Here is a 12,880-nt window from a genome sequence, read left to right on the forward strand (position 1 = left end):
CTATTCTCTGTTGGACAGTGTAGAGTATGCACCAGGGGTGCCATGTGGTAAAAACACAATTTGGGCGTCAATGCGGAGCTTCTGGTTTGGCTAGTTTTATGGGTACATTTTCTACTATTGTAACAACAAATAGTTAGAAGCAGACTCAAAGAGGAACTAAGATGGCAAATTATAGGAAGCCATCGAGCAGGGGTACCTACAGTATGAGAAAGATTGCAAGGCAACACAGAGTGGCACCAAGTCAAGTGTCCAGGCTGGTAGCAAAATAGCACCAAACTCATCATGTTAGGGACATGCCTCGCTTTGGTAGGAAGACCTCTAGTCAGCAGGCAAACAGCCAACAGGCATCTTTTAGAAGCTGGATTTCTATCTAGAAAACCCCGTGAAAAACGCCGTTGGCCAACAGACGCAAGCAGATAAGATTGGCCAGATGCCGAGAAAGATGAAATCTCAGGACTTCGCAAAGAGTCCTGTGGACTGACGAGAGCAGAATCAATTTTGTGTATGCAGATGGTCGGTTTAGAGTCCGAAGAGGTCCAAACCAAGCGTTTCAGGATGATTGTGTTCTCCCACGTATTCAGGGTGGCGGAGGATCTGTCATGGTCTGGGGCAGTTTCTCATATGATGAAAAAAAAAAGCCACAGTACGTCATTTAAGGGAGGTTCACTGGTCAACAATACAGAGACGAAATCCTGCTGGGGCGCATACAACCACACATTCAGACAAATCCAGGAAGAAACATCATTTTGGTGCAGGACAATGCGCCCGTCCATAAAGCACTGGACGTGCAAGACGCACTGCAACAGCATGATATATCAGCATGGATTGGCCTGCATATTCACTAGATCTCAATGTAATAGAACATGCTTGGGATATGATTGACAGAGCAGTATATGAGAGGCAACCTCCAGTGGGAAACATTAGAGAGCACCTCAGGCAGTGACTGTGAATGGGGTCGGCTCCCAATGCAAGTCTCTTTTTATTAAAATCTTTTTATTAAAATCAATTCTTAAGATGATTGAACTTTCTTTTTTTTATGATAAGCTGCTTTAATCAGCATGTACTTTTTGCTTTGTGAGCATACCTTTTCCCACATGCTCTGCCACATTTTGGTAACATTTTGTTAATAAAGTTATTTTGGTCATTACAATAAGCTGTGTTGTGCATTTCGTTAACAGAAATATTCAACTTGAATAAGTCCTTTATAAAATATTAAAGAAATATGCATAATCCCACTAACGACTGAAATACTGATCATGCTAGAAGAATCTTTTGAAAAAATCTGGGTGTTGTTTAATTTTTTAGCAACAGTGTATATCCGTCCCAGTTTTAATAATGACTCAAACCATATAGACTTTATAACCTCAGATCGTATATCCGATTACAAATTATCTTGAAAGTAAGTGTTATGACGAACTTAAGCAAACTAAAGCTATAACTACATCAGAATGTAGTGTGTCAGAAGAGCGCGAGAAGACACATTCCATTCGCAGGAAGGGGGAGCTAGGATAACCTACGCAAAAATGGTCTGATGAAGCTGATACCCATCCTTGGCTTGTATTCTAATACTAATGGTACAAAGTGATTCTGTAAATTTTAGGATGATGAGTCACACGGTTTTCCGTTTATTGTGTTTACAGGACTTACGGTATAAGGTGTGCTGAAAAGTAGGAAAAACGCTCAATTTATGTGCAATTGGCCGCGGTGTTTTGATTTTGTTGCTGTCTCAACCATGATTGTGACGGACTCCACAGATATCACCCAATTGTGTTAGTGAAGACTGAACGTAAGACTGGAGGGGGGTGTTAAGTATTTAGTATTATTTACACTTTCGTTAATTGCAGATAATAATTAAAGATGAATCAAATGAGTAGAAAAATAGGGAGTTATTGAGTGTAAGTTAAATTTCTTTAACAGTCAAAAAGTGTAGAAACTGTTTTCGTGGTAGGAAAAGAAGGAAATATCAAAGTCACATAGGCCTATAGTTCGCTCTGATTGGTTAATTTATCAATAGATTTACAAGTTTCTGGCACGTGTACAACACATGCAAACTAAGGATGGGTATGGTCCAAGCAGAAATTACCTAATAAGGAAATGTTGAATGGTGATTTGCAACATGAGAATGGAAAGCAAAGACAATGGAAAGAAAACAAGTACAGTAAATGCATAATCAGTAGGGAGGAATAGCGTCTAAATATTTGCGAATTTGTATGAAATAGAGAGTCGGTGAATTAACGTTCGAAAGCTCTAATCCGTCGTTTTTTTTCACTATAACCTGTGATGGAGGGAAAAATCGATCCCCGCTCTACCGAGGCAGGCGGAACAGCGATACAGTTGTGGTGATGACAGCAGCAAGAGCGTAGACACCCGTGGGTTCACACCGTTCACACAGTGTCCAAGATTGTCAGAACCCCAGTGTGGAAGAATCTGAGTATGCTGGATATTGAAAATCGCCAAATTCATTACTGCCAGCAAAGACTAGTAACTAAAAACAAAGCTGAAAATGTCCTCGGATATATCTTTAGCACCAATAAAGTTTACAGGCAACGGAAATGAAGATGTGGAAAGGTGGTTAAAACAGTTAGAAGATGAAAAAATCATTGCTTCATTTTCTCCGTTGCTGAATCAAACAGCGTTAGACTGGTACAAGTGTATACAAATTGATAGTTCGTCAATTCCGACAGCGATATGAACTGAACGCTGGAGAAACTTGGGCAAAGGCCTCAGAAATTTCCAGAAGAAATCAGCTGCCAGAATTAAGAACCAGTGCAGGATTACATAGTGTCGATGAGTCACGACGCCAAACGAGCTCGTTTAGATGAGGGAACGGCCCTGACAGTCGTAATGAATGGGTTACTCCCAGAAATTAGACCATTTGTATTGCAGAGGGAGTCCACCGATTTGACACGCTAATGCATCACGCCCGGATGGCAGAAAATACAGTCCAGCCGACGAGAAAAAGTCAACAAACTGACATTAAAATAATCACTGAAAAATAGACGCTTTGCAAAGTACCCTTAGCGATGCCGTCCATACAAGTAAACAGTTCGTAGTCTACCAGTTACAAAACCCAAGTCAGACCAAAAATGAAACCAACTTTTTACCCCTGAGAGCAAGCCCATTTGAATCTCCAAGAAAGGTCAATCCCAGCGCCATAAGCTATGAACGCATGCCCTAACGCAACATGTATCTGCGATGCCCAGAGCACAAACCAACACCACCTGGACGTCCCAACTATCCTCAACAGCGAAGTCCGATGAGAAAATAGCTAATATGTCAGGGATGTGGTGAGTACACGCATCTTAGACCTAATTGTTTTGCTCGCAATCTCAACTATTGTTGCTGTAAAAGAGGACACATAGCAAAAGTCTGTCATGCTGCACGTGTAAGCAAATCGCTTAATAAAAGAAGCAGAAAAAGGTTTTATAACAAGATTGAAACTAGAAAAGTGCCAATTTCTATTATTTCCGATAACCAAGCTAATAATCTAATATTAATTCAAATCAACAAATTACATTTCAATGCTTTGGTTGACACAGGTGCCGTCATACCTTGTGTATCAGAATCTCTTTTATCAAAATTAGGTAAAAAAAGATCGAAATTCATACGAAAAACCGCCATTAAAAGAAGTTTCAGTTGTTGATGGATCTGTGATTAAAGTTCTGGGAAAAGTGGAGTTACCTCTTTGTTTTGGAGGTGTGATTATAAAACATTAAGTCCACGTATTAAGTCAGTTGCCAAGAGGTTTGATATTAGGCACAGATTTCCTAAGAAAACACAATGTAAAAAAAAAGATTTATCGTCTGATAGCATGGCATTGCCTGATTATGAATTGCTGTAACCCTTGTATAGTCCACCTGGTTTAGGTTTAGTACGTAACTTCAAATCAAAATTTATTTCACCCAGCTGATTCGGTAGGCGTGACAGACATTTAAGCCCGTGAGCTGATAGCAACTTAGCGTGAACCCCAGGAAGTTAGCTCGATCCAAATGGATCGATCTAAGTATGGGAACCCAGTCTAAGTGTTGCTCACTTCTCCTTTTGTCAGTTTGTTTTGGTAAGTAGAGTTTAGCTTGGGTCAAATTCTTATCTTGACATCTGTCAGTAACCTTAGCACTTAAACAGACTGTCGTTGCTGACGGTATCCAAAACATTTACTGGGTCATATTCACGTCTCGATAGTGCGTCAGCTGCATTTGTTTTTCCAGGCCTGAGAATTATTTCAAAATCTAGGCATTGTTATTTTAATGACCATCTGATAAGCCTGCCAGTTGTATGTTTAACATTTTGTAAACAAGATATTGCCTTATTATCTGTTTACACATTAAAGTGGTTATTGGACAAATATTGTTCAAATTGTTTTATCCCTTCAATGACTGCTAAGCATTCTGACTCGTGAATTGTGTAATTTATTTCCGCATTGTTAAAAGATCTCCCTTCATACACAATAACTCTCTCTTGATTGTTGTCATTCTTTTGACTTAAAATATAACCTATAGCGCAAGTGGGTGCGTCCGTCGTTAATGTAAACCCGCGCGACATGTGGTTAAAGGATAAGCTAAAATTGATGGTGAATACGTTTTACCCACGGACAAATTTTTCGGACAGGGATTGATCAACTTTCCCCATGTTGTTGATCATATTTTCCATACGATCTAATTTTGCATCGATTTCCGTTTTTTTGATCGTCCGCCATCTCGTTAAATGATCGTCCGCCATCTCGTTTTCAGCCTTTTTCTTTTTACTTTTTGGCTGATGCGGGTTATTGCTGGGTTGGGTGCGCATACCGCTCGCCTCACCCTGTTTACCAGCTCTTCTACGAGAGAATCTGACGAAAGGTGTTGCGAATACCCGTTCCATTTTTTTTTCTCAGTGAGACCGACGTTTTCTTATAAAAACTCCGCCATTCTTGAAACTCGATTCAATACAGTTAGGCTGACAAGTCCCCGTAATTTGCTAAAGATGTTTCACATAAATGTAATATCACAACGTAATATTACGTCCCTTACGTTGAAAACGTCAAAGTATTTTTTCACAAACAATACAAGCACAGGTGGTTAAAGGGTATTTCACCTTAATGCAATATCACTACTTGACATGACGTGCTTAAAATCACTAGAAATCGTCAAAGTATTGTTTTTCAAACAATACAGGTGTGACGATTTTATTGACTTTGTCTTACTTGTTACGCAAGGAAAGAACTAAACAACTTCCATGTTCCTTCATATCCACTTTCTAACTACGCTATCCACAATTTATTCCTCTCCGTTCAACCTCTTACAACGTTCTCTCTCATTTACATTACATTCTGCGTTTAAGTACAACGGGGTCATGTCAATCAAGTCAAGTTACACTACAAAACACTCCCTTCTCTCAGTCATTCGTGGCTGTCAATTACTAACATAACATTATCTCCCAGGGACGATATGCCTGTCCCTAGGCATATTTAAAATTAAAATATACCTTTAAACACTCTTTCTTAAACACTCCATTACTATTATTATGAAGTCATGCAAAAATATAGCTTAGTAAATAGATTATATATATATATATATATATATATATATATATATATATATATATATATATATATATAAACTATAAGAAAATGAAATAGAAACACATTCGACATGAAACAAAAAATATAACTCGAAGGAAGATAAATTAATTAACTTTAAGTAAAATATGGTTGTTCGTGGATATATCTCGCATTGGCATTTACACCTTTTAATGTGCGGTCCAAGAGTACAGATATATAGTACCGCTAATTCGGCTGTACCATTAATGAAGAACATACATCTTTTTGGGAGCCTAAAAGATTTATTCGTATATTCTTCCTTTCCAGTTAAAATGTATTCTCTTTTATCCTATGGAGCGTCATTCCAATGTCATGATGTATTACAAAGTCTTTCTCCTACATTACCTTATTTGGTAATGTAATAATTCCTCAGCTCTCACACAATGTCTATGATTATCCATTTTTCCATAAGTTTCCATCATTACGTCATTACTAAAATGTAATCATTCTCTTAATAGGCAATGGTATGATACTTGACCGTAGGTCGCAATTTCTATTAATACAGATTTTTCATTGTATCATCCTGAAGGAATGATAACTATACTCCCTTATTCTTTTTTTATTATTGGACATGCACTCTTTAACTCTCTTACTTACACTGTTTAACCTCTTAACAAATGTATATTGTATCATTTATTAAATGTACAATATATCTCACTACGATCACAATTTTATATCTGTAATCATTTTCATTACGATAGATACTTCTGTTTGTTTTCCCCGCGCGGATGTTTTAAAATCTGTTACTCTCTCATTAAAGCTCTGACACATTTTCTTATACGGTTTCCAATGAATAGTATTCACCACAACGTAGCGACCAGCGCATCGTTCATGATGAAGTACCTGATCATCTTCATATTGTCCACACTGTAGTGCTCCTTTTTGATGACTAGAAGAGAAACATTAAATTGTTTTATATCAAAGTCAATCCACGATTTTATAAAAACGTACCGAAAAATAATTGGGTCACAAAATGTGAGGATCTCCCTTTATGTTTATATCATCAGTTTCATGTCATCATAGTTACAAAAGTTAAGCACACTGTTCATATACCAATAACCGTCTGGTTAAATATCAACAACTAATAATCATAAGATCGATAAGCTGAATATAGATGTATTTATAATACTTCACGTATTTAATATTCGATACACTATCACGTTCTTACTTCCTCTTCAGAACGCGATTGGTGAAATTCAAAATAAACGCTGCCACCAGCTGAAAATAAAACTATGAAGTTTATTCAACTAAGTTAAGTTCAAAAGTCACAACTTCCGGTTATCTTGACTGTCTCTACATGTGTTCAAATCACTAATCTCTACTCTGTTCTGTGCTACGCTTTGTACTCTAATCTAATCTAATCCAATCCCTAATGCAATCTCTAATCTCTAATGCCATCCTCTTTTGCTACGAACTACAACCCTTTTATAGTGCTCCAGCGAAAGTCTGACAGAAAGGGCTCCCGCTTAGGGCAGTCCAGTGCAAAAGGCGCTCGGAGCTCCCTTGACCAAAAGGGCGCTCGGAAAAAGGCGTTCGTTAATTAAAGCTGACAAGAGGGGCACGTTGCTCTGGTCATTCCAGTGCGAACAGCTCTGTTAATCAAAGTTGACAATGAGACGCACATTTAGTGCACACTTAAAATTGAAACTGATAAAAACACAACAACACAATACTTTTCATTTTATGACCACATGCAATAACGTTTGACTCAAAGTTCACTCATAAAATTTAAAGTTCATTTTCACACAAATGAATAGTTCTATGTGGTATAGTCCGTTGCATTCTCCATCTTGAATTATAACACAAAAGTTCAGTTCCATAAAATGTCAAATTAGTCCTTCCAGACAGTGAATAACGATTGTTACAAATGTGCTATATCTGCCATTCATTGTAAATGGATAAATGTCTTATTCGCGTACGTTGGCACACGTATAGATAAATGTTCACAATTTCCTGTATATCCACGAATGTCCAATGTCCCGCGTTTACGAATATATCCAATACGAATGACGCAGAAATGTCTCTGTGCAGAATTTTCTCTCTCAGCCTGCAGAGCTTCACATGGTTCTTCTAGTTGTTCCACCAGGTTTCTTACTTCATCTCGATCTGTTCTGTTGTCCTTTTTAGGAAGCATTTTCTTGAATTTCTTGAGTTTCTTGATTTCTTGTATTTTCTCTTCGCCTGTTAAAGTCTGGATCCCACCATTGCACAACAGTGTAACCCAGCACACACGTCACATTCGGATCACGTGGCTGGTACGTTGCTATGACATTATAATGTGGTAGCAACGTGCAAGCCCCGTGATCCGAACGTGACGTGTTTGCTGAGAAGGTTCTTTTACTTTTAAAACTAAAATCGCTGCCACCAACAAAACAGGGTTCTGTTTTATAATCTTTATTTCTACTCAACACAATAAATTACGTACAGGGGCTCTGCCTCTCTGGCTGACAGCCCAACACAGAGACAGCTAACTGCCCGCTCGCTTGACAAGGTACTCTGACTTCCAGCTTCCACCTCTAGCTCTAAACTCCCAACTGCCAAATCGGTACAGAGCACCTGTATTTATGCTCTCCCAGAGGCTTTCCCCAGGCATGTTGAAGCTGCAAGAGGAAGAAACCCCTGGACAGAATTACTTGGGTTGCAGTGCAACTAAGCACGTGGTCAGGGCAGGAAGAAATGCTTTCAACTGTTACTAAAATTAAATAGGGCTGGAGGTCAGAGGTCAACTGAGCTGTTAGCAGAGAATGGTTTTTAAATTCACATGTAGAAACGCTACACTATCATCCTAGTATATGGCATCCATAAAATAACGCAGCCGGTGAGAGAACAAGTTCAATAATTGCGCAAACTTTGAGAGCATATTGCAAACTAAGCGTGTTGACGCTGATACAACATTATAGGTAGTGCCAATTCCCAGAACCATCCTTTTAAAGGTCAATGCTCTCGGTTTACAGCGTAAACTGTTTTAACTTAGCCTCATTTGAGAAAAAGAGACGCAATAAGATAGATAGGATAGATAGGAAAATATAGTTAACCGGTTTACATCTCAGGTTCAGTTAAGTCGTATGACCGTTTTTCCTTTTGATCTGTTTCTCGTGTCTATCATCTTCTGTTGATTTATAAATGTTTCGTTTTTAATCTTGTTTAAATAAATAAAATCATTTCTTAAGAGATCATAGTATTTCTCTTTTAATTTTGCGTTTTTGCTTTCGTTCTTGTAAAATCTTAATATATGATATTCATAGTGTCTCTTTAATGCATCTATAAAATATTCTCTTCTTGTTCCAAGATAGGATTCCTATAACAGTTCCATTTAACCTTGTAATGTCTTTTTTGTTTATAGTTCTACAGTATAACAATTTTCCAACTTCATAATATTCATAGGTATTTTTCTCATGGTCAGATGCAAGATCCACTTTTTCTGTGTCTTGCGTTTCAATGGTCAAAAAAGATTTAAAATGTTAATATACTGTTTGTTTGAGTGAATGTTTTCAGTCTTCCAGTAGGATTATATCTCTGTTATAGTGAAGAATAACGACAGTCTGGAGCTTTCAAACATCTATTCACCGACTTACTTTTTCACACAATTTCACAAGTATTTATACTCTATTTTCCAAAGAATTTTCCATTCTCATGTTGCAAAACGCCATTCAATATTTCCATATTAGGTAATCTGTTTTCAATTCAAAATATGTAAAATATTATTCGAATTACTCATGCTTGGACCTCTTCCATCTCGAGTTTGCATGCTTTTTACACGTGTTATTAACGTGCACATCTATTGAAAAATTAACCAAGCAAATCAAACTATGTGTGACTTTGAAATATCCTTTCTTACTACGAGAACAATTTCTACACTTGTTGACTCTTAAAGAAATTTAACTTGCACTCAATAACTCCCTATCCTTTTACACATTTGATTCTGTTTTAATTGTTACCTGTAATTATTAAGTGTGAGTCATTTGCTTTACAACACATCGTTCTCTTACTGTTTGTTTGCTCTCCAGAGTTATCTCCAGAGTCCGTCAGTTCTTCGTCAGACATACCAGCTGGTCGAAGTTCGGCGTTGTTTGTGTTAGAATTCCACGTAGCCTCAGAATCAATGGTGTCCGACCCATCATTTCCAATGGGGTGTTTGAAAGATGTTGTAGGGGTTGTAACATCCGCATCCCAATCGGAGTCAGAGTATAACAGACGCCGGCCAGGGATGTGGGATTTTGAGCTTGATGGAGAGAGTAAGGCCCTGCTTATGTCTCCCCGAATAAGGCTAGCATACCTGGCATAGCGTGCTGCGGGGTCTTGGTCTGTCTGATGCAGCTTGTAAAGTTTGTCCCCTTTACAGGCCTACCCAACTACCAGACTCGGCACCTAAGGATCCTGAATTAACCGGTATAACGGACCACACTACCCGTTTTCAAGGTGTGTGTCAGATCGCATTTCGGAGTATCAGCCAGAACACCGACAGGATGAGCCCTGGCATGCTCGGCTGTCACCTTGATTGGATAGTAAACGAATGTCGTAAAATCGCTATATGATTTTAAAACCGGGTGCATAAATTTGAAAGCCACCTAGATGAACCTTAGACTGCCACATTAATCTAATACAATGCAAAAAAGCCCTATCAAAAGTGGTTAAAACATTCAAACCGAATGTCGTAAAGTCCCCATATATCCCCATAGAGACAATAAAATAGAGTACTCTAAAGTAAGAGTACAGTTTTAGGTTGTTCAGCCGAGCGTGGATGAGCCCGCAGTCGTGCTACAAAATTTGTTCTGGGGTATGATACTCTGAAATGCGATCTGACACACACCTTGAAAACGGGTAGCGTGGTCCGATATACCGGTTAATTCTTGATCCTTAGGTGCCGAGTCTGGTAGTTGGGTAGGCCTGCTTTACAAGTTATTTATTTTACCAGGACCGGCCTGTTCAGACCAGTATATTTTAAATTTCCTTTGATCAGAGTCGCGGGCATGTGCACGCGGCTCAATTAGTTCATAGTAATTACTCTTGTCTTTAGACGCTCTTTCCCTCTACCCTATCGCAGTAATCACTCTTATCTTTAGACGCTCTTCTTATCTTTAAACTCGTAAACATTAAAGGTCCTGGCGAGCTCGCCAAATTTGTACTGGGTTCTTAAATATACCACCGGGTATAAAATTACTTCTAAGGGCTCTTTCTTATCTTTAAACTCGTAAACATTAAAGGTCTGGCACGCCGGTTTTAAGTATAAAGAAGGCTACGAAGCCAAATAAAATTCAGTTTGTGATTTTGTAACGAAACAGTGGTGTTGCGTTGCTATTCTCTCTGAGCATAACTCAAGTCGGGAATCGTGTACCGAACCTTGGAACTTCACGTTTGCGTTAGAGCCCTTAGAAGTAATTTTATACCCGGTGGTATATTTAAGAACCCAGTACAGGCCGTGCAGAGTGTTAGGGCACGGTCTTGCGCTTTGATAAACAAACAAACAAACAAACAAACAAACAACGTCCAAAAAGGTTTCTAGTGAATTTAATGTTACTTCTTCTGACTGGGGAATACCCATGGTGCGTATACTGTTATCACTAACTGTCCCCTTCCTGACCTCTTGTTAACTAAAACGCGACCGCGGCGTATATTCCTACACACTGAAACTTGCATACTTTCCGAAACTGGAATCTAAACTCAACTGAATTAAATTGTCACTGAATCAACCTTTATGCATGTAGGTGGGCATCTTCTCGTAAAGTTTAATGGTAATTTCTGATTCATTTAATTGTCTAATAAGTGTTCGATAAAACTCCTTCCAATGACGTTCCGGCACTTGTTCACGGCACCATGGCATAAGGTGGGTTCTGCAAAAAACGCCAGAGGAGTTGGGGTTGGATGGAAGGGTAGAATTGTTAATTGTACTGACCAGTTCTGTTTGCTCGTAATATTGCTATAATTTTTCTTTGGTTGAAGCTGATCCTGTGCTGCTGCAGAAATGGCGGAGGCTTCTTTCTGTCTGTTCTGTTTACCAGATGGCCTTTTCGGTGGCCAGTGGTATGTCACTTGACTATTCCAGCGGGATAAGAGGGCTTGGTTGATTAGCCCCTTATGACAATGATGCGGCCAGCTCAAGATTCCTATTCCTAACAATAAATTTATTATACAAACCATAATAATGTTATAGTGACAACAACGACGATCTGGAGCTTCAGATATTTATTTCCCACACTTAATTTTTCACAGAATCTACAAGTATTTATATTCTATGTTACTATTGAACTACACGACTACACGTAGTTCTGCACCGGTTCTTCTGGCAGCTGATGCCGTTTAAAAAATTTTGAAGCTCTCGCCCACGTTTCTGACCCTGAGGTTCAGAGATAACTTGACACGATGAAGATAGGCTATAGTGTAGAGGTTAGTGTCAAGTTATCTCTGAATCTCAGGGTGACGTTTCTTCTCTCTTACTTGGTACCGTGCACGGGACTTGCGGACGAGCAATTTCCAGCTTTTTTTCACTGTAGCTGGTAACGACTCATACCAGTCTATGGCCGATTGCTTAAGCAATAGAGGGAATATTGACGTTATTTGTTCCTCGCTCAGTTCTTTATAGCTAACATAGTTTTTAAAATGGGTTAACCATCTTTCTACGTTTTCATCTCTGTTACCCTTGAATTTTTCAGGGGCTAACCCTAAATCTGAGGCCATGTTAGGTTTTTTATTAGTTTTTTGGACTGTTAGTACACTGTTCGTCGCTACCCACGACGCTCTCTGGGAATCTTGCCTTAGTGTATTCGGTGTCGTCCTCAGTGAGGTCGATGATGATTGGGGGAGCTTGCGCGGCTTGTGTCGTCGTCGTCGTTGTCGTCACCGATAATGATAGGGGATTCTGGGCGATTTGAGATCGACTTTCGTCCGTTAACCTCGAATCTGTTGAAAGTTTGGCTGATGCAAATGTTCGCAACGGTGCCGCTTCTTTGAGAAAATCTGACGGTGACTGTTGTTGAATAACTTGATTTATTAGACTGCATTTGTGAACACCAGTTTTTTATATTTTTAAAATATCAGGTAGATTTTCGTCTTCGTCGGACGATTCACTGCTAGACAACGAAATGTCAGTTTTTTGCTCACTTTCGCCTTCTGACTTATTTTCAGTAGTTTTTGGCGCGAACGTACAAGTAAAACACGGCGTGCCCGTGAACAACGTTGGTATTTTTGCGGCGTCTTACACGTACCTTCAATTTCTGAGGCCAACAGTATCTTCTGTACCGCAATTCTCGTTTTCGCTGCCGGAGGACTCCAAGTCGATCAGCTTGCATCGGTAGAGCCGGGACC

General features: G+C 39.0%; 1 long non-coding RNA gene across 1 annotated transcript; it reads left to right on the forward strand.

Moving 5' to 3' along the window:
* Window positions 1–10,503: 10,503 nt before the first annotated feature.
* Window positions 10,504–10,857, forward strand: LOC147759950 (uncharacterized). The gene is made up of 2 exons (XR_015330968.1): window positions 10,504–10,677; window positions 10,783–10,857. It is a non-coding gene; the product is annotated as an uncharacterized LOC147759950 (long non-coding RNA).
* The last annotated feature ends 2,023 nt before the right edge of the window (window positions 10,858–12,880 follow it).

Source organism: Lingula anatina, chromosome 9, assembly GCF_051362555.1.
Source record: "Lingula anatina isolate TDL-2025a chromosome 9, LinAna3.0, whole genome shotgun sequence".
NCBI lineage: Eukaryota > Metazoa > Brachiopoda > Lingulata > Lingulida > Lingulidae > Lingula > Lingula anatina.